The sequence below is a fragment of the Myxocyprinus asiaticus genome, chromosome 1 (assembly GCF_019703515.2).
Source record: "Myxocyprinus asiaticus isolate MX2 ecotype Aquarium Trade chromosome 1, UBuf_Myxa_2, whole genome shotgun sequence".
NCBI lineage: Eukaryota > Metazoa > Chordata > Actinopteri > Cypriniformes > Catostomidae > Myxocyprinus > Myxocyprinus asiaticus.
In genome coordinates this window covers 5,667,597-5,695,056 of record NC_059344.1, presented here as the reverse complement: position 1 = coordinate 5,695,056, position 27,460 = coordinate 5,667,597, and the positions used below count along the sequence as shown (strand labels likewise).

The following is a 27,460-nucleotide window of genomic DNA, read 5'->3' as shown; positions in this document are numbered from 1 at the left end:
CCCGCAAATCCAGCTCCACCCCTAGAAACAGAGTCCGTTCCACTGGCAACAGAACACTCTTGTCTAGGTTTACACGCAGCTCTAGATTGCTCAAATGGCTGAGAACGACATCTCGATGTTGGGCAGCCAATCAACTGTCAAGATAATTCAAAACGCGGATACCTTGAAGCCTCAAGGGCATCAAAGCCACATCCATGCATTTTGTTGCAAGGAAAAAGGAAGTGCCTACAAGTCATAGCTGTGTGTTGGCTCGCTAAAAAACAGTCATCCAAGATCAATTTACGATCCTCCAACTGCGTTTCATCCAGCCAGTCCAGGTGCTATTTCTCCACTGCACGTGTAATAACCTCCAGCAACTCCATATAATAATTTATAATTAATTTATCTTTATTCATCACACATTATACATTTTGCACATATACAGTGAAATTCTTCTTTTTTCACATATCCCAGCTAGGCTGGGGTCAGAGTGCAGGGTCAAATGGTTACCAAAGGTCTGGAAATCTGACCGCTAGGAGGCAAGGCTTCAGCCTTAGGCATGGTGTCCTCATCCTCAGCGCCGAAGGAAACTATTGTGCGGGCCTCATGGCTAGGACGCAAGTACCCGCATGCAAATTCCATAGGAGAACATCGAGCCGAATCCGGCAAGAGCGACAGAGAGAACCGTAGGTCGACCTGCTGCTCAGCTCCCATCACCTCGGCATCCGCGTCAGCCTCCCACGGGTCAAGTGGCCCGCACCAGCACACGGCTTCACCGAAATTCCAAAGGAGGCAAGTCTTTCGTGGAGCATCCTGACGTCCATTAAATCGCACTGCGGGCAATCCAAACCCTCCAATGCGGTCTCCGCATGGCGAAACCCCAGACAAGCAACACACGTCATTTGAATCGATGATAAACTGTGTGCATGTAGGTAAGCACTTTTTAAATTCCATCCTGTGTTGCCACTCAAAAGGGAGAATAATAATGATCCTTGCTTCGACTTGAGTCGCTAGTTCAACATGGGCCAGACGAGATCATGCACTGAAAAACTGAAAATATGACTCGATGGCGCAAAAGCGAGTGCCTTTGTGGAGCCCGTGACATAGCTCCCTAGAGGCGCCGCTTAAGAGCCATCACAATAAATTGCCGTGATTGTATAAGGGCTTCAGACCACGTGACACTCAGACGTGTCCCATAGCGATTATGCAGTTTGAGTTTATTGAACTTATTTTTGTGTGCTTGAAAAGTGTGCTTGTTCTATCTTTAAAATAAATGACATTTTGTATGATATTTTTGTTATGTAATGCAAACATATTCATGTATTTTTAGGTGTGGATTATGTGTGCAGACACTTTTAGGGGCCTCTGATCAGGCCACATCTCACAAGATGATGAAAACCAGTGGCGGGCCGTGCATTTAAAGTCTAGGCCTTTAAGAAAACAGTTTCACAATGAATAAGACATTTTAAAAACACATCCACACACGAAAGCCAGAACTTGAAATGACACTTAATGCTCAAGCAAGCCTAATTTTAACTGCTATAACAATGCAAAAAGCACATACCAATTTACTTGAAGTGAAAATCAGTCCTTTCCTGTTTAATAAATTAAGCAATCACACGGTCATGCAGAACATCTCGTGTTTTTAAATCCATAAGGATCTCTTTCTCAATGGCGATACCAGCAGTGATGACAGCGGACTCAAACAGCTTGATCTTATGCTTTTCGCCCTTGAATTATGTACATCACTTGAAGCGTATTTACGTCACTCAAGACCAGCTAGTAGGCCTCGACCGGGACACATCCTAAAGATCACACCCACCAAGAACAAATAAATCAATCTGATTGGCTGATGAATCTGTCAGTCTGACTTTAGTTGCCCATTCATTTGCACTGTTGAGGGATTCTGAAGAAATTCTGAAGGCCTGAGGGGGTGGAGCACAAACTCACACGCTGCTTCAGCTTCGGGCATGCAATTTGTGAAACAGTTGTCACACTTTGCTTGTAAGCATCAAGGAATACATTTAAGGAATACGTTTTTCTCTATTTGTTTGTAGATTAATTAAGAGTTCAAAGCGATTAAAAATACATAGGCAAAAGGGTGATTGAGAATGAAAGGATGAAAAATATTTATTTATTTGGCATGTTAGGCCAGCAGAGAAGGCTTTGCTGGCCCTGAGAATTCGCCACTGATGAAAACGCAGCTTAGTGCACTGTGTCCAATCTTGAAATATTTTAACATGACTTAAAGATGATGAAAGCATGAAGACAATTCTATGCGCAAGGAAAGAAACAACTGCAAATCTGTAGATCTCCATAAATGTATTCAAACGCTGATTATCTTTCACAGGGAGGAGACAACAGGAGGTTGATGGCACTGGAGAAAGCCTTAGTCACTGGCCTACACCTCTTCCAGAAATCCGCTTGGTTATACTAGGCCGCAAAGGTGCTGGGAAGAGCTCTGTTGGCAATACCATTATTATAGGCCTGACCGGGTGTTTGAGTTAAACCAACCGAGGAATGTGTGAAGAGACATGCCGATGTAGCAGGAAGACGCGTTACAGTTGTGGATGACCCTGGTTGGGAATGGTACTACCCCGTTAATGGTACTCCTGGCTGGGTAAGGAGAGAGACGATGTGGAGTATGTCCTTGTGTCCACCAGGCCCCTATGTTGTCCTTCTAGTGGTATAATCCTATACCTCAGTGACAGCGGACTACCATCAGCAGACTGAAGAGCACCTGGAGCTTTTGGGCAAGGCAGTGTGGGATCACACATTGGTGCTATTGTATGGCTTCAGAAGACTTGAAATGTAGTACACGAGCAGTGCTGGTCTTGCCTATTAAGCAACATAAGCGGCTGCATAGGGCCCCCGCGACCACCAGAGGGCCCCTTACCACGGCTTCAGTGTGGCCAAATAATTATTTGCACTAAAGTGTATAAAGCACTGGCCACACAGCCCGGCTATATGCATGTCAAAAGTTCAATAGAACCTGTCAAAACTATAAATATATTATATAATCATCATTTAATCAATCATTTAAATAAAAAATGTTAAAATCTAAGTGTTAGGTGATATGAACTGAAAGTAAACACGATGTCCTCACGGCGATCAGGGGGCTCACTAAACGTTGGGTTGCACAGTGAAGGGTTTGGTTGAAGTAGGGCGCATGGGTGGGGGCTTTCTTCAGCGGCTCGGCATCGGGTCGGTGGAGAGCAAGGGTCGTGATGCCTGCACAGGGAAGAGATTTGTCACTCTCTCTAGAGCTGCGCTCAGCATTTAATGACAGGAGTGACTAGGCACCATCAGGCGACAATTCAGGTGCGTTTCATCACCACTATTCTCAAGAAATGTAAATAACACCTTAATTTGGTAATTTAATTCTTTCTTATTCATTTGAATGAGAAATGAAATTTCATTAAAGTTAATTATTAATTTGTGCATGTGACTGGTGTGTTTGGTTAGTTAAAAAAAAATTATATTCTTTTATTTTTGTGCTTCTGAAGCAGTTAAGCTGTGCTAGTAAACTTGCATTTTAAAGCTTTATCCTTTAAAATAAATTGACTTGTTTGTTTGCACAGTTTAAGCTTGCTTAGTTATTGATGTTGGGTGTGTTTGGTTCCCCTTCTGTCACTAAAGATGCCTTTCTGTCTTTGTGTGATTCCTGGATGCGGTCGCTATCTCTCCGCTTCCGACAGCCACGGGTGCTGCCTCACGTGTCTGGACAGCGATCACACTGAGGCAGTGTTCGTGGATGGTTCATGTTCTCATTGCAAGAATATGACCATGGCAACGTTGCGGAGGAAAGCCACTCTAGCCGCCCCCTGCACCTCGCCTTTTACCTCTGGGTACGAGGCCGGCCCTGCTGGCACTGGAGGCGATTTGGGAGCTTCAATGGGCGTGGCTCCGCTGGGTAAATCCCTGCGGACCTCCCATTCCCCAGCACACTCGTTTGCCCCCGGTGAGTTCCGAGAGGAGACCAGCTCGACCCAGGGCCAGCTTAGTATCCCTTTCGGAGCTCTGGAGTGGGATGAGTGCTCGATCACTGCATCGGAGCACGTACTGGCGATGTCAGATGCTGAGGACTCGACTGGGCTGCCACCTTCGGGTCAGCCTGCCCAGTCTGACGCTGACAGTGAGATGACCGCCATGCTTGCCTGGGCCGCCGCATGTGTCGGGTTGGAGTGGAACCTTCCACCCTCCCCTGAGCCCTCACGGCTAGATGATTGGTTCCTGGGTTCAGGGCGCTGCTCACAGCCACGCCCCCCGGTCCCTTTCTTCCCGGAAGGGCACAACGAGCTGACGAGGTCACCTTTTTCTAACCGAAACAGACCTCCCAGCTCGTCCGCTCTCACTACCCTCGATGGCAAGGTGGCCCACGGGTATACGGAGGTCCCTCAGGTGGATAAGGCAAAGTGCAGCCTCCGCAAAGTGCAGCCACCTGGCGGGATCGCCCGGCACTCCCTTCCAAGGCCTGTAGGACGACGTCGTCTTTGACGGCCAAAGCCTACATCGCCGCTGGTCAGGCCACCTCTGTCCTGCATGCCATGGCCCTCCTGTAAGTACACTAGGCCAAGGCACTAAAGGAACTGCACGTGGGTAGTCCTGATCCCGATGTGATGCAGGAGCCGTGCTCAGCGACTGACCTTGCCTTCCGGGCGACGAAGGTCACGGTGCGAGCACTCGGTCAGGCGATGTCCACCCTCGTGGTCCAGGAATGCCACCTGTGGCTGAATCTGGTCGAGATGAGGGACGCGGACAAGGTTCGCTTTCTCAACGCCCCCATCTCCCAGATCGGCCTATTCGGCGACACCGTCGAGGACTTCGCCCAGCAGTTCTCGCCAGTAAGGAAGCAGATGGAGGCTATACAACACATCTTGCCCCAGCGCGGCTCAAGATCCCGTATCCCGTCTGCTCGCCAGCATCCCCTTGCGGCAACAAAAGCCCAGGCGGCTCCGCCTCAGCCCGAGCCCAGTTCTCGGCCCCAGCATAGAGCCCCCCGCAGGAAGCTAACGCCCCCGCCTCACGGGCCGGCACGAGGACCAGGAAGGCTCCTAAGCGCCCCTGAGACAGATGACGCAGGGAGCGAGATGTCTGCTGCAAACCCTGAGCTGGTATCCAGACCACTCCATCCCCCGGTGGAGGGCCGGGAGGTAAATCCTTAGTTTCCTTTTCTACCCCGAATGGGCTGCAGTACCCACGTTCTCAAAAGAGCGGTTTCCTCACTCCCTGGGTCACATAGCCAGTGTTTACGACCGCCATTATCATGGCAACCGGGCACTACGCACCTGTGACTTAGACGCCGTGAACGTGGACCTTCACACGTCTGGTCGCACCACACTCACACCCATGGCCAGGTGGTTGTGACGGACTACAAGGACGGTCAAAATGTCCCTCCTCCCCCATCACCGACCCCCCCGACGGCGGGTACATGGAGCAAGGTAAGTGCTTCGAGGGTCCACTCAGCGCAGCCACGAGTTCGAGGTGAAGCGAGGCTCCTTGACGTGGCATCCCCTGCTCCCTCTCACTGCGAGGCCCCACCCACAGGTACGTTAAACATGATCGTCCCCTTAGTGCCCCTTGCCCGGAGCTTGGATGCGTGGCTAGCGCTTTCCAACCTGTCGCGGTGGTTCAACCCGATTCAGTTCGTCAGGTGCCTGCCCCGGTTCAGCGACATCCACTTCACTTCGGTGAGGGGCAAGAACGCCGCCACCTTGCATGCGGAGATCGCGACCCTTCTGCGCAAGGGTGCGATAGAGCCTGTCCCTCCAGCCGAGATGAAGAAAGGGTTTTACAGCCCTTACTTCATCGTACCGAAGAAAGGCGGTGGGTTGCGGCCAATCTTGGACCGGCGAGTTCTGAACCGGGCCTTGCACAGACTCCCGTTCAAGATGCTGATGCCAAAGCACATTTTGGCATGTGTCCGGCGTCAAGATTGGTTCGCGGCAGTAGACCTGAAGGACGCGTACTTTCACATCTCGGTTCTACCTCGACACAGACCCTTCCTACGGTTTGCTTTTGACGGCTGTGCATATCAGTACAAAGTCCTCCCCTTTGGCCTGTCCCTGTCCCCTCGCATCTTCACGAAAGTCACAGAGACAGCTCTTGCCCCGTTAAGGGAAGTGGGTGTCCGCATACTCAACTACCTCGATGACTGGCTGATTCTAGCTCACTCTCGAGAGTTGCTATGTGCATACTGGGACCTCGTGATCAGGCACATCAGCCGGCTAGGGCTTCGGGTCAACTGGGAAAAGAGCAAGCTCTCCCCGGTTCAGAGCATCTCTTTTCTTGGCATGGAGTTAGACTCAGTCTCGATGATAGCACACCTCACGAGTGAGTGCACACAGTCGATGCTGAACTGCCTGAAGTCGTTCAAGGAGAGAACAGCGGTCCCACTGAAACACTTTCAGAGGCTCCTGGGGCATATGGCATCCTCGGCGCCGGTCACACCACTAGGGTTGATGCATATGAGACCGCTTCAGCACTGGCTTCAGACTCGAGTCCCAAGATGGGCATGGTGCCACGGCACACATCGCACCTGCAAGTGCTGCCCCAGGAGGAGGCAGACCCAGCTCTGTCGTTGCTGTGTCCGGTGCGTACTTTGCACATCTACTTGGATCGCATGCAGAGCTTTAGGCGCTCTGAGCAGCTCTTTGTCTGCTTTGGCGGACAGCGGAAAGGGAATGCTGTCTCCAAACAGAGGCTTGACCACTGGATCGTGGATGCCATCGCTATGGCATACCAGGCCCAGGCCGTGCCCGCCCCTTCGGGAATACGAGCACACTCCACAAGGAGTCTGGCATCCTCATGGGCACTGGCTTGTGGCACCTCTCTAGCAGACATCTGCAGGGCAGCGGGCTGGGCGACACCCAACACCTTCGTGAGATTTTACAATCTCCTGGTTGAGCCAGTTTCGTCCCGTGTTCTGTCAGGTATGAACAGGTAAGTTCGGGAATATGGACAGCTGGCTGAGTGTATCGCTTGCGTATAGTGCCTTTCTCCTCCAAAGAGGTGAAGATGTGTGCTTCTTTTCCCATGAGGATTTCACCGGCTGAACCAGTATGTGTGCTAATATGCCCTTACTGAGGTAGGTGCTCCACAGGTGCCGGTTACTCAGGTAACCCCCTGTGATGTATTTTCCACAGTATGGTCTCCCTGTTGGCAGACCTGCATCTCCCTTTGACAGAGCCCTCTCTGTCCCAGTCGCCGTGTTTGTAGAGCTCCTCCCCTTTCAGGCAGGACCTACCACCGCGCCTCTTCCATGTGTGGCTCTAAGCCCACATGACTTGCTTGCCCCATGTTACCTCCCCTCCGGGCAGGATGTGGTCTCTGCGGGGTCTTTTCCATCTGAAAGATTAGGATAGGAAAAGAACACCTTCCCCGGCGCATATATTGAGCATTTAAATGGCCCCGGCCGAATAACTAAATACTCTGTGGAGAGAAAGCGGCCTGCTTCCATACTAGATATGTCTCTTCCAGGGGTTTTCAAACTTTTTAATGCCAAGGACTCCCAAATACTGTATGATGATCCTTTTGCAAGCGACATTTTTCCTAAATTATAAAGGCAGCTTTATATTTTCATGTATGAAGAACCATTTCTACTGTGAGTAAAATGGTGTGATATTATAAACTCAACATGTTAAAATAGATTATCTAATAATTTCATTGTACTGAAGCCAAAGAAATTATTAAAATATTACCTGGGAAATCTTGAAAAGTTGACTGTTTTTATTTTCTACCACCTATTTAGGTTATGTTGAACGTATAAACCTGAAGAGAAGCACATTAAATTAAATTTTGATCCAAAGCGGAACAGTGAGATAAAGCTAAAATAACACTAAAAGAGATGAACACTTTGACATAAATAAAATATTATTTTTTTATGGCTGTCTAGAGATTAAAATAACTTTCATACCAACCAGACTTTAGAAAGCAGAATGAGGCTGAGTTTCCCAATAATGTTGCAACTTGTGCTTTTAAGATCATCTTAATTAATGTTGTATGTTATTGGAGTAATGCTTGTTTCCCAATCCAGTACGTAGATAGATCACTCATTATTCAGTACAACTTAAAGTGGACCTATTATGCAAAATTCACTTTTACATGGTGTTTGAACATAAATGTGAGTCGGCAGTGTGTGTACATAACCACCCTACAATGTTAAAAGTCAACCCACTCCTCTTTCTTATATTTCTATTCATCTAAAACAGTGGCTCAAAATGATTGGTTTTCGTTTCTGCTCTAACCTGACATCACATTAGAGCAGGCCTCGCCCATGACTGGTGATGGACTCCACCCTATTATCATAGATCCTCCCCTGAGTGATCTACACACGGTCCGCCATTTTTTTCAGACTGGAGCAGCTACGGTGAAAAGAAGAATAATGTCTCCGCTTCGTAAGCATCATAAGTGTTCTGTTGTTGGCTGTAAAAGTGAACATAAGCATCTTCATTTTTTTTTTTTTTTAAGCAAATGTGCCTCAAAACATACCAAAATTCGTGTATGTTTGTGCAAATCATTTTACACCGGACTGCTTTGTGAATGAGGGTCAATATAAAGCAGGATTTTCCACAAATTTGATTCTCAAGCATGGATCAGTACCAACTGTTCGTGTTCCAGCTTTATATCCTGAAGATGTAAGTATCGCACTTTATATTTTGTGAATGTTTTGCAAATCACCTTTCCGAATGTGCTTGTTAGCTGATTCAACGGCTAATGCAGCTAAAGTTACCATTGTCTCTGATTGTATTCACGGAGAACAGAGCTATGTTGTTATTTTTACATATATGGCTGAACTCCGGTATTTACAGTGTCAGTCATATTGGTTCTGATTTGTTGTTGCTGTAGTATCCGAAGCACGAGCTGTAAAGGCACAGCCCTCTTCCAGAAAGGGGGCGGGGAGCAGCAGCTCATTTGCATTTAAAGAGACACACACGAAAACAGCGTGTTTTTGATTCCACCCAAAAAGAGGCATTTACAACATGGTATAATAAATGATCCATGGGGTATTTTGATCTGAAAATTCACAGACACATTCTGGGGACACCTGAGACTTATATTACATCTTGTAAAAAGAACAATAATAGGTCTCCTTTAAGTGCTTCGTTACAGGAGTTGTAGTGTGGAAATACTGCCAAACTGTTGACAAAATACTGCCAAAATTGTATGTAATCTTGCAGAGGTACTGAAAATTATTAACTATTAATAAATTTACTAAAAGAAATACAGATGGTTCTGGTAAGACGGGGTTTCAGATGTACTGATGCTCAGCTTTATAGAGATTAATGAAAGTGTCCCAAGAAGATTAATATAATGTGATTGCGCATGATGTGAATCAGGGGCTCTCACTTAGCCTATAGCTTTGTTCTTTTAGATGGAAACTTAACAGATGCACACAGCCATTATGCAACATGCAATTTGTGACATTTTTGAGCAGATTTAAAACCAGCCATTGGAGGAAGGTAAAAGAGGAGGACAAGGGAGGAAGAGAGAGAGAAAAGCGCTCATTGCACACTCTTACTCTAATGTCCTCTGTTACAGATATTTCATTTATTTATTTAGGTCTATTTATTTGTTTTAAACCACAGGGTCACATATGTCTTCTTGTGAAATCTACTGTATATGATTTATAAGAACATATCATATCTCTATTGTCATTATAGTATTTTTTTTTTTTATCAAAGAAGGCCAACATAATAGTATACCATACTGTAAATTTAGGATTATCATGCTGCCTATTGTTTTAAATACCATTTCTTTTACACTTTTTTTATCCTCAGTAATAATGTACAATGACTTTCCAATGATCAAAATATGTTGACATTACAGTATTTATTAAATGTCCTTTTGTCTCTGATAAACCGTGAAAAATGCAAGAAAGATACATTCAAATAGCAAAAAATTAATATACAAGGGGTCAGAGGCCCTTATTAATTTAGAAAACAGTTTTTAATGTGCTACTTAGATAACAATACTTTTGGTAAATGTGCCTTAGAAATCAGTGTTGAAAAGTAATGCACTACATGTAATCTGGATGATGTAATCAGATTGCAAAAATCAAGTACTTGTATTTAGATTATATAAAAAAATTTAAGGTGTGTAATCAGATACTTAATTTTTTAGGGATTACATGATTACATATCAATCCCATTACCTATCAGTCTTGCCTTTAACAGAACAGCTGAGGGGTGGTGGTTGAGGAGGGACTCAGGCAGGGGTGCGAGGCCTTGTCGCCACTAGTACATGAGACTCAGTAGTTAGGGAGACAAAAGAATGAGAAATTCCAACTGAAGGTGAAGGAGTTAAACGAGAAGCTTCAACGGCAGGAAGGAGAACTAAAGAAAATGAAGGAGAGAGAGGTGAGGAGCATTAGGTGGTTTTTTGAAAGACGAAAAAAGACAAAGTACAATCCCCTGGGAAGACCGAAAGGGAAGAGGCGCCATACAAGGGTGAAGATGATAGGAAAAGCATGATGGGTGAATTGGAGGAGTGGATGGCGTGGTTGACAGAAAACAGGGAGAGGGAGATACAAGAGTTGACCATTGAAATAAGCAAAGTCATTGCGGCTTTCAATCAGGGACTTAGAGAATAAGAGCAACTGGTAATGCGATTAGAGGAAAGAGACAGAGAGGGGTAAGAAATTAAAGAAAAAGTGGATGAACTTCAAATAAAACTGCTGGAAGTGGAACGTATGGGTGTTTTAAAAGAGCAAGAATGAAAGGAGCGAGGGGAAGAATTGCAACGAGTGCACCAGGATGAGACAAATAAATTAAGAAACAAACTGGTGGATGCAGAAAATGAGAAAGATATGATAAAAAGAAAAGCTGAAGAAATGCAGAAAGAGGTGGATGCATCGCAACACAAGTATGAAGAACTGGCCGAACAGAAAAGAAAGACACAGAGAGCAAACTGAAAGATAAGGACAATAAAATAGAAAACATTCTAATAGAAATTCAGCAGGCTGAGAGCAGGGAAAGAGAACAATGTGAGAGATGGAAGGAAAGAGATGAAGAGAGAGAAAGAGATGGACAAACTGAGAGACATGATAGAGATGATGACAAAAGAGATGGAACAGCTACGGATATCATACCAAGAGCAAGCGAAAATAACAGAAGTGGAGAAAGAATTGCATGGAGATGTTGTGGAGAAATACAACACACTCATGGATAAACTCATAGGGAAAGATAAAGAAATAGCTGCCATGAGGCAGGAGCACGAGCAAACAAAAACAGAGAAAGAAAAGGAGCTGCATTGAAATGTTGAAACACAAGAGAAACTACAGGAAAAGGAAGAAGAAATAGCCAAGTTAAGACAAAGAGACTTGGAGAAAGAAAGAGAAATGGACTCATTGAGAAAAAACACCGAAAATTTGAAAGGTAGTATTGAGGCAAATATTGAAGAAAGTGCAGCTTACTTGCAACATTCAGAGGAAGAATCGAAAAGAAGAGGAAATAGCCAAATTAAAACAAAGAGACCAGGAGAAAGAGAGAGAAATAGACACCCTGCAGCAAAACATTAGTGAAAAACAGAAAGACATAGAAACGTTGAAAGAGAGCATTCAGGCAATTATTGAGGAAAGTGCATCTCAAATGAAACAGTTACAGGATGAATTCAAGGTAAAAGAAGATGAAATAGGCAAATTAAGCCAAACAGATCTGGTGAAAGAGAAATAAATGAACACATTGAGCAAAATATTAGTGAAAAACAGACAGAAATAGAAATGTTCAGAGACAGCATTTGGGCAAATACTGAAGAAAGTGCTGCTCGAATGAAAAGTTTAGAGAAAGACCTGACAACAAAAGAAGAGGAAATTGCCCAATTACGAAAAAGATACTTAGAGAAAGATAGAGAAATTGGCACACTGCAGCAAATGATTAACAAAAAACAGAAAGACATTGAAATGTTGGAATGCAGGATTCAGTCAAATATTGAAAAAGGTGCAGCTCAACTGATACATTTAAAGGAAGAATTCAATTTAAAAGAAGAGGAAATAGCCAAATTAAAACAAAAAGATCTGGACAAAGACAGAGAAATGGACAAACTGAGGGAGAATATTATTGTCAAAGAGATGGACGAAGAAAAGTTGAAAGACAGCATTCAGTCAAATACTGAAGACAGCGCTGCTCAACTGAAACATGTACAAGAAGAATTGAAAACAAAAGAAGAGGAAATAACCAAAATAAAAGAAAGAGATCTGGAGAAGGACAAAGAAATGTAAACACTAAGACAAAACATTAATGAAAACAATAGAGGCTTAGAAAAGTTAAGAGGAAGTATTCAGAGAATTACAGAAGAAAGTGCAGCACAACTGAAACATTTAGAGGAAGAGTTTGGAGTAAAGATGGAGAACTATAAAAGAAAGAATCAGATGATGAAACAGGAGATGGAAAGAATAAAGAATCAGCATGAGGAAAGAATCAAACACGTAGAAAAAGAAAACAGACTGGAAACAGAAGTGAAAGAGAACACCATAAATCAGTTACAGCATCAACTTGCAGACAATGAAAGCAGCATGGAAGAGCTAATACAGCAACACAAGAAAGGCATGAATGTAGAACTGGTGAAAAAAAATTGAAGAGCTGAAGTTTAAGTGTGAAGGTTATGAGAAAGTTCTGCAAGCTCACAGAGAAGCAGAGGAAAGAAGAGAGGCTGAAATTAAAGAGACGCTTGGCCGCTATGAGATGCAGGAAAAAATGAAAACGCTCTGACTCTAAAGCAAATTAAAAGGCTAGAACAAGAGATAGATCACCTTAAACAGGTGCAGGAGGAATTAAAAGAGAAGCAGAAAGAGAAGGAGAGGGAGACAAGAGATAAAGTTGCATTATGAGGAGAGACTGATCGAAAGAAAAGAACTGGAGATTCAAGAATCAGAGAGAGAACAGGAACTTCACAGAAGAGAGAGGGAGGTAGAAAACAGAGAATACAATTTAGCAGAAAGCGCTAGAACAAAAATTCAATTTGGTAACAAGAGAGGGTGAAATTAATAAATTAGAGCGAGGGATTAGGGACAAGCAAAGAAATCTGGAAATTGAGTGTGAAAACAACAAACGTTTGGCAGCAGATTTGAAGAGAATGAGAGAAGATATTGAGAAATGGCAGCAAGAACTTATGAATAGGGAGGAAAAGATAAAAGGAGCAACAGATGAAAAGCAAAAGGAAATGAGATATTGGACTGAAAACCAGGATAAAAACTGGGAAAACCTTAGACAACAGCTGGAGAGGAGAGAAGAGGAACTGCAGAAACCTGGAGAACGACATTCTTTGGAAGTGCTCAGAGAGAATCTGGAAAAGAGAGAAAACGAAGATGAGAACAGATATTGGAAGTAAAGATCCAAGAGCTATCAAACAGCTCACAGGAACTTGACAACAGCAAAAAGGATGTACAGAAATGGCAAGCTGAATTGAGTAATAAAGAACATGATCTTCTGCATAGAAAAGATGGATTGCAGAAAAAGGAGCAAGAACTTGTCCAGAGAGAGAAGGGCCTTGAACTCAAAGACAAAGTGCTGACAGAGCTAAATCAAGATATGGAAAAACGAGATCAAGAATTCATCAAGCTCGAAAGCATTAAAGAAGTGTTAGGAAAACAGGAGCATGAACTAGTAAAAAGTGAAGAGGCACTTTCTCAGAGAGAGCAGAAGCTGACGAGTGAAGAAATCTACTTGGAGAAAAGACAGCAAGTCATGCAAAATAGGGAAGAACAGTTGCAACGGGAGAAACAACAGAATGAAAACAGGTTACGCACCCTCAAGGAACAACAGGATGTTTTGAAAGACAGAGAACTTGCTTTAGATACCAGAGAAATAGTTGCGCCACCTAGAAACAGAGTTCATAATCCGAGATAATAACATGACAAATAAAGTGAAATTTCTGCAGATCCGAGAACTAGATCTAAAGAAAAATGAAACTGATTTTGAGAACAAAACACAAATGCTAGAAATCCTAAAAATAACGAGGTTAAAAAAAATAAATAAATAAATAAAAAAAAAAGAGCTCAAGGAATGTAAAAACCAACTGGAGGGCAGAACACAGGACTTAAATAACGAACAAGACAATCTGAAAAAAGCGACAAGAGCTTGAAAAATGGGAGAAATATCTGTATAACATCGAGCTCAAACTGATGAACAAAGAGCCTTTCTCCGGGTATCAACGATGGACAAGCAGTGCTGAATTTTATGGGAAACCAGCAGAAACAGAACACATCCATACAATGTACCAGGAAGTGAATGGTAGCATTTGTGGAAAAAAACCTAAAGGAATTGGAAAAGGGGAGGATGAACAGCAAGTGGAGTTGATTTCTTCCTCTGCAGATAACATATTTGTAAAGTCTTGCAATGGTAAAGGGACACTGGAGGCCAAGTATAAACAGGGAGATGCTGCAATCTGTGCAGAAAAAGAGCTGAGGGAAGCTTCTGATGTGGAAAGTGAGGAAGACTTCTTTGAATCTTCAAGCATTGGCTTTCAAACAACCCTAGGCATGGTCTGCTCAGACTCTGAGTTGAGACTGATGCTTCTGGCAGATACCTGGTCTTCACATTACTTAGCTAGACACACTTTACTGGGGCCTGATGCAGATGGAAGCAACCCTTGGAGGGGAGAGATATCTGACAGGCACCTTACTATCGTGGAGCCTCGTGGTTTGAAATGGGGATCGGCAACTGTTAGTAAAGACACGTTTAAAAAACATATCCCTCGTAGTGTGTCCCTATGCCAGCCAGGACCACATGCCTTCATCTTGTTAATACCTGCTTATGTATCTTTCACTGGGAAGTACAGGCGGGCAGTGGAACGTAACATGTCTTATGCTAGGAGAGGGGGCATGGAAGCATACTATTGTCCTGCTCACTTGGGGGGGGGATGCTTGGAGAAAGTGGCCAGCAACATGTCAAGAGAAACGGGGACCTGGAATGGCTGGTTAAAAGTGTGGGAAGAGATGTCATGTGCTTGACCACAGACATCAGGAATATCACATGACAATGTTGCGGGAGAGGAAATGGTGGAAGTAAACAATGGACATTACTACAAAATGGATTAATAAAGAGTTTAAAGAAGTTAAATGGAGACTTTCTGACTGTGAATATTTAAATATGGTTTGCCATTGTGGCTTTAAACCTTATGAATATGATTCCCTTGTCATGAAAATAAACTATTTTAAAGGGTATTCTCATGGCTGTAAACAATTTTCTTGTGCAGATTTTTTTTCTGAAATAGTTTAGTGTTCCCTCACAATAGTGTTACGTTGCCCTGCAATAGATTTACCATGGATTTACTAAAGTAACTATATTTTAACCATGATATCCACAGTGAAACCATAGAAATAATACATGAAAATAAACTATGGTAATTTTTTTTTTTATTTTTTTTTTTATTTTATTTTTTTTGTGGTTATGGATTTACTAGATAAACCTTAGTTTAACTATGGTTTATGTAGTAAAACCATGATTTTACTACAGTAACCATATTTTAACCATTGTATTTGTAGTAAAACAATATTAACTACAAGATTAACCATGGTTAATCTACAGTAAAACCATGGTTACTATATGGATACAGTAAACAATATTACTATAGCCGGCTAGGGCTTCGGGTCAACTGGGAAAAGAGCAAGCTCTCCCCGGTTCAGAGCATCTCTTTTCTTGGCATGGAGTTAGACTCAGTCTCGATGATAGCACGCCTCACGAGTGAGTGCACACAGTCGATGCTGAACTGCCTGAAGTCGTTCAAGGAGAGAACAGCGGTCCCACTGAAACACTTTCAGAGGCTCCTGGGGCATATGGCATCCTCGGCGCCGGTCACACCACTAGGGTTGATGCATATGAGACTGCTTCAGCACTGGCTTCAGACTCGAGTCCCAAGATGGGCATGGTGTCACGGCACACATCGCACCTGCAAGTGCTGCCCCAGGAGGAGGCAGACCCAGCTCTGTTGTTGCTGTGTCCAGTGCGTACTTTGCGCATCTACTTGGATCGCACGCAGAGCTTTAGGCGCTCTGAGCAGCTCTTTGTCTGCTTTGGTGGACAGCGGAAAGGGAATGCTGTCTCCAAACAGAGGCTTGACCACTGGATCGTGGATGCCATCGCTATGGCATACCAGGGCCAGGCCATGCCCGCCCCTTCGGGAATACGAGCACACTCCACAAGGAGTCTGGCATCCTCATGGGCACTGGCCTGTGGCACCTCTCTAGCAGACATCTGCAGGGCAGCGGGCTGGGTGACACCCAACACCTTCGTGAGATTTTACAATCTCCTGGTTGAGCCAGTTTCGTCCCGTGTTCTGTCAGGTATGAACAGGTAAGTTCGGGAATACGGACAGCTGGCTGGGTGTATCGCTTGCGTATAGTGCCTTTCCCCTCCAAAGAGGTGAAGATGTGTGCTTCTTTTCCAATGAGGATTTCACAGGCTGAACCAGTATGTGTGCTAATATGCCCTTACTGAGGTAGGTGCTCCACAGGTGCTGGTTACTCCGGTAACCCCCTGTGATGTATTTTCCACAGTATGGTCTCCCTGTTGGCAGACCTGCATCTCCCTTTGACAGAGCCCTCTCTGTCCCAGTCGCCGTGTTTGTAGAGCTCCTCCCCTTTCAGGCAGGACCTACCACTGCGCCTCTTCCATGTGTGGCTCTGAGCCCACATGACTTGCTTGCCCCATGTTACCTCCCCTCCGGGCAGGATGTGGTCTCTGCCACATCTCTGAAAGATTAGGATAGGAAAAGAACACCTTCCCCGGCGCATATATTGAGCATTTAAATGGCCCCGGCCGAATAACTGAATACTCTGTGGAGAGAAAGCGGCCTGCTTCCATACTAGATATGTCTCTTCCAGGGGTTTTCAAACTTTTTAATGCCAAGGACTCCCAAATACTGTATGATGATCCCTTTGCAAGCGACACTTTTCCTAAATTATAAAGGCAGCTTTATATTTTCATGTATGAAGAACCATTTCTACTGATTCATTAGGTCTATTTATTTGTTTTAAACCACAGGGTCACATATGTCTTCTTGTGAAATCTACTGTATATGATTTATAAGAACATATCATATCTCTATTGTCATTATAGTATTCTTTTGTCTCTGATAAACCGTGAAAAATGCAAGAAAGATACATTCAAATAGCAAAAAATAATGTGCTACTTAGATAACAATACTTTTGGTAAATGTGCCTTAGAAATCAGTGTTGAAAAGTAATGCACTACATGTAATCTGGATGATGTAATCAGACTGCAAAAATCAAGTACTTGTATTTAGATTATATAAAAAAATTTAAGGTGTGTAATCAGATATTTCATTTTTTAGGGATTACATGATTACATATCAATCCCATTACCTATCAGTCTTGCCTTTAACAGAACAGCTGAGGGGTGGTGGTTGAGGAGGGACTCAGGCAGGGGTGCGAGGCCTTATCGCCACTAGTACATGAGAATCAGTAGTTAGGGAGACAAAAGAATGAGAAATTCCAACTGAAGGTGAAGGAGTTAAACGAGAAGCTTCAACGGCAGGAAGGAGAACTAAAGAAAATGAAGGAGAGAGGGGTGAGGAGCATTAGGTGGTTTTTTTGAAAGACGAAAAAAGACAAAGTACAATCCCCTGGGAAGACCAAAAGGGAAGAGGCGCCATACAAGGACGAAGATGATAGGAAAAGCATGATGGGCGAATTGGAGGAGTGGATGGCATGGTTGACAGAAAACAGGGAGAGGGAGATACAAGAGTTGACCATTGAAATAAGCAAAGTCATTGCGGCTTTCAATCAGGGACTTAGAGAATAAGAGCAACTAGTAAAGCAATTAGAGGAAAGAGACAGAGAGGGGTAAGAAATTAAAGAAAAAGTGGATGAACTTCAAATAAAACTGCTGGAAGTGGAACGTATGGGTGTTTTAAAAGAGCAAGAATGAAAGGAGCGAGGGGAAGAATTGCAACGAGTGCACCAGGATGAGACAAATAAATTAAGAAACAAACTGGTGGATGCAGAAAATGAGAAAGATATGATAAAAAGAAAAGCTGAAGAAATGCAGAAAGAGGTGGATGCATCGCAACACAAGTATGAAGAACTGGCCGAACAGAAAAGAAAGACACAGAGAGCAAACTGAAAGATAAGGACAATAAAATAGAAAACATTCTAATAGAAATTCAGCAGGCTGAGAGCAGGGAAAGAGAACAATGTGAGAGATGGAAGGAAAGAGATGAAGAGAGAGAAAGAGATGGACAAACTGAGAGACATGATAGAGATGATGACAAAAGAGATGGAACAGCTACGGATATCATACCAAGAGCAAGCGAAAATAACAGAAGTGGAGAAAGAATTGCATGGAGTTGTTGTGGAGAAATACAACACACTCATAGATAAACTCATAGGGAAAGATAAAGAAATAGCTGCCATGAGGCAGGAGCACGAGCAAACAAAAACAGAGAAAGAAAAGGAGCTGCATCGAAATGTTGAAACACAAGAGAAACTACAGGAAAAGGAAGAAGAAATAGCCAAGTTAAGACAAAGAGACTTGGAGAAAGAAAGAGAAATGGACTCATTGAGAAAAAACACCGAAAATTTGAAAGGTAGTATTGAGGCAAATATTGAAGAAAGTGCAGCTTACTTGCAACATTCAGAGGAAGAATCGAAAAGAAGAGGAAATAGCCAAATTAAAACAAAGAGACCAGGAGAAAGAGAGAGAAATAGACACCCTGCAGCAAAACATTAGTGAAAAACAGAAAGACATAGAAACGTTGAAAGAGAGCATTCAGGCAATTATTGAGGAAAGTGCATCTCAAATGAAACAGTTACAGGATGAATTCAAGGTAAAAGAAGATGAAATAGGCAAATTAAGCCAAACAGATCTGGTGAAAGAGAAATAAATGAACACATTGAGCAAAATATTAGTGAAAAACAGACAGAAATAAAAATGTTCAGAGACAGCATTTGGGCAAATACTGAAGAAAGTGCTGCTCGAATGAAAAGTTTAGAGAAAGACCTGACAACAAAAGAAGAGGAAATTGCCCAATTACGAAAAAGATACTTAGAGAAAGATAGAGAAATTGGCACACTGCAGCAAATTATTAACAAAAAACAGAAAGACATTGAAATGTTGGAATGCAGGATTCAGTCAAATATTGAAAAAGGTGCAGCTCAACTGATACATTTAAAGGAAGAATTCAATTTAAAAGAAGAGGAAATAGCCAAATTAAAACAAAAAGATCTGGACAAAGACAGAGAAATGGACAAACTGAGGGAGAATATTATTGTCAAAGAGATGGATGAAGAAAAGTTGAAAGACAGCATTCAGTCAAATACTGAAGACAGCGCTGCTCAACTGAAACATGTACAAGAAGAATTGAAAACAAAAGAAGAGGAAATAACCAAAATAAAAGAAAGAGATCTGGAGAAGGACAAAGAAATGTAAACACTAAGACAAAACATTAATGAAAACAATAGAGGCTTAGAAAAGTTAAGAGGAAGTATTCAGAGAATTACAGAAGAAAGTGCAGCACAACTGAAACATTTAGAGGAAGAGTTTGGAGTAAAGATGGAGAACTATAAAAGAAAGAATCAGATGATGAAACAGGAGATGGAAAGAATAAAGAATCAGCATGAGGAAAGAATCAAACACGTAGAAAAAGAAAACAGACTGGAAACAGAAGTGAAAGAGAACACCATAAATCAGTTACAGCATCAACTTGCAGACAATGAAAGCAGCATGGAAGAGCTAATACAGCAACACAAGAAAGGCATGAATGTAGAACTGGTGAAAAAAAATTGAAGAGCTGAAGTTTAAGTGTGAAGGTTATGAGAAAGTTCTGCAAGCTCACAGAGAAGCAGAGGAAAGAAGAGAGGCTGAAATTAAAGAGACGCTTGGCCGCTATGAGATGCAGGAAAAAATGAAAACGCTCTGACTCTAAAGCAAATTAAAAGGCTAGAACAAGAGATAGATCACCTTAAACAGGTGCAGGAGGAATTAAAAGAGAAGCAGAAAGAGAAGGAGAGGGAGACAAAAGAGATAAAGTTGCATTATGAGGAGAGACTGATCGAAAGAAAAGAACTGGAGATTCAAGAATCAGAGAGAGAACAGGAACTTCACAGAAGAGAGAGGGAGGTAGAAAACAGAGAATACAATTTAGCAGAAAGAGCTAGAACAAAAATTCAATTTGGTAACAAGAGAGGGTGAAATTAATAAATTAGAGCGAGGGATTAGGGACAAGCAAAGAAATCTGGAAATTGAGTGTGAAAACAACAAACGTTTGGCAGCAGATTTGAAGAGAATGAGAGAAGATATTGAGAAATGGCAGCAAGAACTTATGAATAGGGAGGAAAAGATAAAAGGAGCAACAGATGAAAAGCAAAAGGAAATGAGATATTGGACTGAAAACCAGGATAAAAACTGGGAAAACCTTAGACAACAGCTGGAGAGGAGAGAAGAGGAACTGCAGAAACCTGGAGAACGACATTCTTTGGAAGTGCTCAGAGAGAATCTGGAAAAGAGAGAAAATGAAGATGAGAACAGATATTGGAAGTAAAGATCCAAGAGCTATCAAACAGCTCACAGGAACTTGACAACAGCAAAAAGGATGTACAGAAATGGCAAGCTGAATTGAGTAATAAAGAACATGATCTTCTGCATAGAAAAGATGGATTGCAGAAAAAGGAGCAAGAACTTGTCCAGAGAGAGAAGGGCCTTGAACTCAAAGGCAAAGTACTGACAGAGCTAAATCAAGATATGGAAAAACGAGATCAAGAATTCATCAAGCTCGAAAGCATTAAAGAAGTGTTAGGAAAACAGGAGCATGAACTAGTAAAAAGTGAAGAGGCACTTTCTCAGAGAGAGCAGAAGCTGACGAGTGAAGAAATCTACTTGGAGAAAAGACAGCAAGTCATGCAAAATAGGGAAGAACAGTTGCAACGGGAGAAACAACAGAATGAAAACAGGTTACGCACCCTCAAGGAACAACAGGATGTTTTGAAAGACAGAGAACTTGCTTTAGATACCAGAGAAATAGTTGCACCACCTAGAAACAGAGTTCATAATCCGAGATAATAACATGACAAATAAAGTGAAATTTCTGCAGATCCGAGAACTAGATCTAAAGAAAAATGAAACTGATTTTGAGAACAAAACACAAATGCTAGAAATCCTAAAAATAACGAGGTTAAAAAATAAAAAATAAATAAATAAAAAAAAAAAGAGCTCAAGGAATGTAAAAACCAACTGGAGGGCAGAACACAGGACTTAAATAACGAACAAGACAATCTGAAAAAAGCGACAAGAGCTTGAAAAATGGGAGAAATATCTGTATAACATCGAGCTCAAACTGATGAACAAAGAGCCTTTCTCCGGGTATCAATGATGGACAAGCAGTGCTGAATTTTATGGGAAACCAGCAGAAACAGAACACATCCATACAATGTACCAGGAAGTGAATGGTAGCATTTGTGGAAAAAAACCTAAAGGAATTGGAAAAGGGGAGGATGAACAGCAAGTGGAGTTGATTTCTTCCTCTGCAGATAACATATTTGTAAAGTCTTGCAATGGTAAAGGGACACTGGAGGCCAAGTATAAACAGGGAGATGCTGCAATCTGTGCAGAAAAAGAGCTGAGGGAAGCTTCTGATGTGGAAAGTGAGGAAGACTTCTTTGAATCTTCAAGCATTGGCTTTCAAACAACCCTAGGCATGGTCTGCTCAGACTCTGAGTTGAGACTGATGCTTCTGGCAGATACCTGGTCTTCACATTACTTAGCTAGACACACTTTACTGGGGCCTGATGCAGATGGAAGCAACCCTTGGAGGGGAGAGATATCTGACAGGCACCTTACTATCGTGGAGCCTCGTGGTTTGAAATGGGGATCGGCAACTGTTAGTAAAGACACGTTTAAAAAACATATCCCTCATAGTGTGTCCCTATGCCAGCCAGGACCACATGCCTTCATCTTGTTAATACCTGCTTATGTATCTTTCACTGGGAAGTACAGGCGGGCAGTGGAACGTAACATGTCTTATGCTAGGAGAGGGGGCATGGAAGCATACTATTGTCCTGCTCACTTGGGGGGGGGGGGATGCTAGGAGAAAGTGGCCAGCAACATGTCAAGAGAAACGGGGACCTGGAATGGCTGGTTAAAAGTGTGGGAAGAGATGTCATGTGCTTGACCAAAGACATCAGGAATATCACATGACAATGTTGTGGGAGAGGAAATGGTGGAAGTAAACAATGGACATTACTACAAAATGGATTAATAAAGAGTTTAAAGAAGTTAAATGGAGACTTTCTGACTGTGAATATTTAAATACGGTTTGCCATTGTGGCTTTAAACCTTATGAATATGATTCCCTTGTCATGAAAATAAACTATTTTAAAGGGTATTCTCTTGGCTGTAAACAATTTTCTTGTGCAGATTTTTTTTCTGAAATAGTTTAGTGTTCCCTCACAATAGTGTTACGTTGCCCTGCAATAGATTTACCATGGATTTACTAAAGTAACTATATTTTAACCATGATATCCACAGTGAAACCATAGAAATAATACATGAAAATAAACTATGGTAATTTTTTTTTTATTTTTTTTTATTTTTTTTTTTTGTGGTTATGGATTTACTAGATAAACCTTAGTTTAACTATGGTTTATGTAGTAAAACCATGATTTTACTACAGTAACCATATTTTAACCATTGTATTTGTAGTAAAACAATATTAACTACAAGATTAACCATGGTTAATCTACAGTAAAACCATGGTTACTATACGGATACAGTAAACAATATTACTATAGTAACATGGTTTCTGCCACAAAAAACAAAAACAAATAACATGGCCTTCTGCAGTTGTGGTTACTGCAAAATGACTATAGTAAAACTATGATTGCCACCAAAAACTATAATATTACTACAATATTACTACAGTAAAATGTCTAAATTACATATGTAACCTCGAATCCCTGAGACGAGGGGAACGAGACATTGCATCAGAAAGCTGACACTATGGGGAGTGTCCTTCTAAACAACCTAGTTGAAACCCTTCTACAATAATGGCAATTCTAAAACTGGCTATGGTGTTTAAGCCCCACCCTTTTAGGCGCGAAGCTGTCCGGTACAAAAATGGATGCGCAAACACCATTCCTCAGAACGTTCTGACTGAGGCACAAGAATGCATCGCTCGCACCTCAGAAAACTCTGAGTCTGTAGTGCAGCCAGCCTACACAATGTCTCTGTGGAGCAGGACGTGGTCATGTGTCTGTCACTGGGGAGAGAGGAAGCGGTAAGGGCCATCACCTGGTGATTGTTAACACTAAACACCTGTGTCTCCTTTCAGTGACGTCGGAGACGGGCTTTAAAAGGCCGGCAGAGTGACAGACAGACAGAGAGAGACCAGAGATGCTGTGTAGTGTTTAGTTGTGAAGTTGAAAAGCCAATACTTTGTTGTGAAGCTGAGAAACAATTGCATTAAAAGTTGACTTACGTGGACTGTGAAACCGGCTCCCGTGTCCTTCATACTCGAACACCTCTCGTCTCAGGGAACTGAGGTTACATACGTAACCAAGACGTTCCCTTATGACTCAGTACACTTGACATTGCATCAGGAAGCTGACGCTATGGCGAACAGTGTCTCATCACGCCACACTACACAACATAACCTTCCAGAAAGGAAACATGACACCGCAGTCCCGCGGGTTGATGTGCCATGCCCTCTTTGCAAATGTCCAGATGCTGAAAGCCAACCTATGTTGGAAGCGTCCATGGCCACCACTTTCCGCCTGAAAATCTGCCCCAGCATGACACCTTGCTGGTAGAAGGCAGGAGCTGTAAGGTGCTAAAGCAGCTTGACAGTGGCGAGATATAGTGATGCGCATGCACCTTTGGCCGCCATAAGCCCCAATGCTTTTTGAAACAGCTTCAGTGGAAGTGTTCTCCCCAGTTTGAACTGAGACAGACACTGGAGAATGGCCTGAATGTGCTCGCTCGTGAGATGCGCGTGCTCGCTCAGAGTCGAGACGAATTCCCAAAAAGGAAATTTGTTGGCTGGGGGAGAGCATGCTCAAAGCCCAGTTAACATTGAGGCCAAGGCTGTACAGATGTTTGAGCAATAAATCCCTGTGCTGGCATGATAGATCCTCTGATTGGGCCAGTAATAGCCAATCGTCAAGGTAGTTCAAAATGTGCATGCCACTCAGTTTCAGAGGGGTGAGTGCCACATCGATAAACTTTGTGAACGTGCGAGGAGCCAGGGACAATCCGAAGGTCAGGACTTTGAATTGATATGCAGTTCCCTTGAATGCGAATCTCAAAAACATCCTGTGGTGTTGTACATTTTGAACATAAAATGTGCGTCTTTCAGATCTATCGACACAAACCAATCACGTGGGTGGATGTGCAATAAGATCCGCTCCCGAGTAATCATTTTGAACGGGCACTTTCCAAGTGCACGATTGAAATGCCTCAGATCTAAAATTGGCCGAAACCCACCATCTGTCTTTGTGAAACGGGGTGGCTGACGTGCAAATTGGATTGTATAACCATGTTTGATCTTTTTTAGCACCCAGTCGAAACGCCCGTAAGGGCTCGCCATGAGTTCACCTAATGGGACAGAGGGCCACCTGGTTTGTTCATTGTATGACAAATTCACCACTCGCCATAGGGAAACGGTTGTGCATAATGTCTGGGCTTTAGTGAAGTGGCAGAGATCTCTTTATTGAAAGTGTAAATGTCTCGCGTATTCGCAATAAGCACTGTACTCTTTTTTGCATACTTTATTGCATGTGATTGAATGTGAGATACAGAAACAACATTTTGAACAACAATATTCCTTTCCTGACAAACAGCTGTGGGGAAGAGGGGAACTAATCGAGCCTTCTTCAGGACAGGTCCGGAAGGAATGGTGAGCTCTGCATTCCGCTTCATAGGGCTGTGCCCGTCAGAAGCGCTTTTGCTGCGCAGGAGGGCTTTTCCCTTCGATGCAGGGCTCGCGCTGAGGCGGCTGCCTTCGTTTGGGCCATGGCTTGCGTGGCTTTACTGGCGGCTCGGCTCCGACTTTTGGCGGCACTAAGACAGCAGGCGTGGGGTTTTTAGCCGGGCACTGGCTCAAGCCGGTTGTGTTGCAGTACTGCTCCGTTTTGGCATGAAGTATCTCATAGCTTGCGAGTGTTGCTGAGTTGTGACATAGTGCTCAGCAAACTTATCCACAGAGCTGCTGAAAAGGCTGGCTGGAGAAACCAGAACATCAAAGCGTCATGCATCTCCGTGTGGTTCAGCCAGATGTGATGATCCAAAACCACCAGGTTACCCATTGACTTGCCAATGGCCTGTACAGCAACTTTCGTGGCTTGCAGCGCTAAGTCTGTAGCGGTGCGAAACTCTTTGAACGTTTCCGGATCGTAGCCTTGCTTGTCCGTCTGTTTTAGGAGCTTGGCTTAAAACACTTGAAGTACAGCCATCGCGTGGAGTGCCAAACCAGCTTAGCCCGCCACTGAGTATGCTTTTCCAGCCAGTGCGGATGCAAGTCGACATGGTTTGGAAGGATGAACGGGCCGTGACTTCCACGCCCTGTTACTCACTGGGCAGAGATGTGCTGCTACCACCACTTCGACGGGGTAGTTGGGCATAACCTTTGATTTCCAAAAAAAAATAATGTTTCAGGCTGTGACGTGGAGGAGGGTGGGGCCGGCCCCCAATCAGGCTAATCAGCCGAGGAAAGGGATAAATGCAGCCGGATGCGGCAGTTCAGTAGAGTCACACGCAGCTGCCGTGTGTGTTAGTGTTTTGTGTCTTTTTGTTTAAGTTTACATTAAAATATTACTTTGATGTTTCGTCTGGTTGCCGCCTCCTCCTTGCCCATCCTTTATACTGTTACACAGGCAAAAAACGTAGAACTGTACAAAGTCATGGCTTTACTACAGTAATTATTGTTAACTATGTAAAGGTAAAGCAACCACAAAAGCAACTAGGTAAAAAATAAAAAAAATAAAACATTGTTAATTATGTTAATACAAATTATTTTTATTACTTTACTAAAACCATGGTAAATTTATTGCGAGGGCACGCAAAACAATTTCAATAAAATAAAATAAATAAATAAATAAATCCCGCCCTGCCCTCTAAAGGGCTCCTTACAAAGTGACATGTTCATCGCACAGACAATTCTAGAAGTGTGGTGTAATTCAGACACTTACTACATGGTGGAGCACTTGTATTGTTTCGTTAGGTCGTTCACATTGTTTTTTTGGTTTTGATCTTTAAAATTACCAGTAATATAAGGGGGAAAGTTCTGTTTTTTTCTTTCTTTTTTCATTATGTTCATATGAATCAATAGCAAAACTGCCTTGTTTAAACTTGAGCAGCTCTATTTTAGATGTAAAAGTAATTTTAGCCAGATTTCTTCCTTTTTCCCCCCTTATGTGTCTCAAAGTGTCCTCCTGCGGAGCTTCCGCTGCGATTCTGACAGGTAAATTATTATCTTTATACAAGGGAGTCCATTACGTTTGAAAAAGAACCCCTTATCATTGAGTGAAAAACAGCCATCTGAAATAAAATTCTCTTTTATGGCCCCGCTCACACAGAGAACACAAACGCTTATAATCTGAGGTAAATGCGGGATGGGATCTGATGTTCTTCCACCTCACCATTACGCAAATCGAGCAGTCAGATAAAATTTTGAAAAATAGTCCCTTAACAACAGTCTTTAGTTTTTGTGTCTGTCTGCAGGGGGCCTATTTCAAAGTATTAAAAAAATCCAGAGCATTTGGTAGATTTTAGGAAAACACTTCAGTTAGCCCCAAATTATATGCAATCTAACAGAAAGAGAGTCTGAGTGCATTAGCCTGCTCCTTTCATTTGTCCATTAATTATTATTTTGGGGTTTCTAGTCATTATCTGCACTAAGGCCTTTTATGGTAATGAACATACGCAGCTATGCTAACATCATTTCGCTAACATAAACTTTGTAAAATCTCTCCTGCTTAAAAGTGCAATTTCAGTCTACTCGTCTAGACATGATGAATTCATTATCATGCTTATTTTATGTGTAGTGAAACCTGCTATGTCTAATGGATGTACAAAACCTCTGGACAATTCTGATTAGCCTAATTTCACAGCAATTGACAACCAAATTTGCCCATCTATCTTTCTGTCTTGGTCAGATAAAGTGCTGTTGTGGAAATATGGGTGCAATAATATACTGTATGTTCTCACTCCATTCACATTGTAATTATGCAGGATGGTGTCTGAACCATTGTTCTAGTCTGAATGTACAAAACTTTTACAAATGAATGTTGTATAACTTTCCATTTTCATGAAAGGTGAGTCCCAAACCGCAGACTTCTGCACTATTCTACGCCATTTTGTAGTGCAAGTAGTGCTAGTAGTACGTTTACACTGAAAATGCAGCAAAAAGAAGTGTACTTTAAGTACCTGGATGATGCACTTTTTCAACCGTCAAAATGGAGTGTGGAATGTTGGACACTTCATGCACTCAGCGGATGCAGCTTGCGGTATATACCGGAAAGGGAAGTGGGAAGTTA

The 27,460-nt window shown here is 42.8% G+C and overlaps 1 pseudogene; it reads left to right on the top strand.

Annotated features, from left to right (window-relative positions):
* Positions 1-538: 538 nt before the first annotated feature.
* LOC127445721 (uncharacterized) lies at positions 539-10,919 on the top strand (annotated as a pseudogene).
* Positions 10,920-27,460: the final 16,541 nt, after the last annotated feature.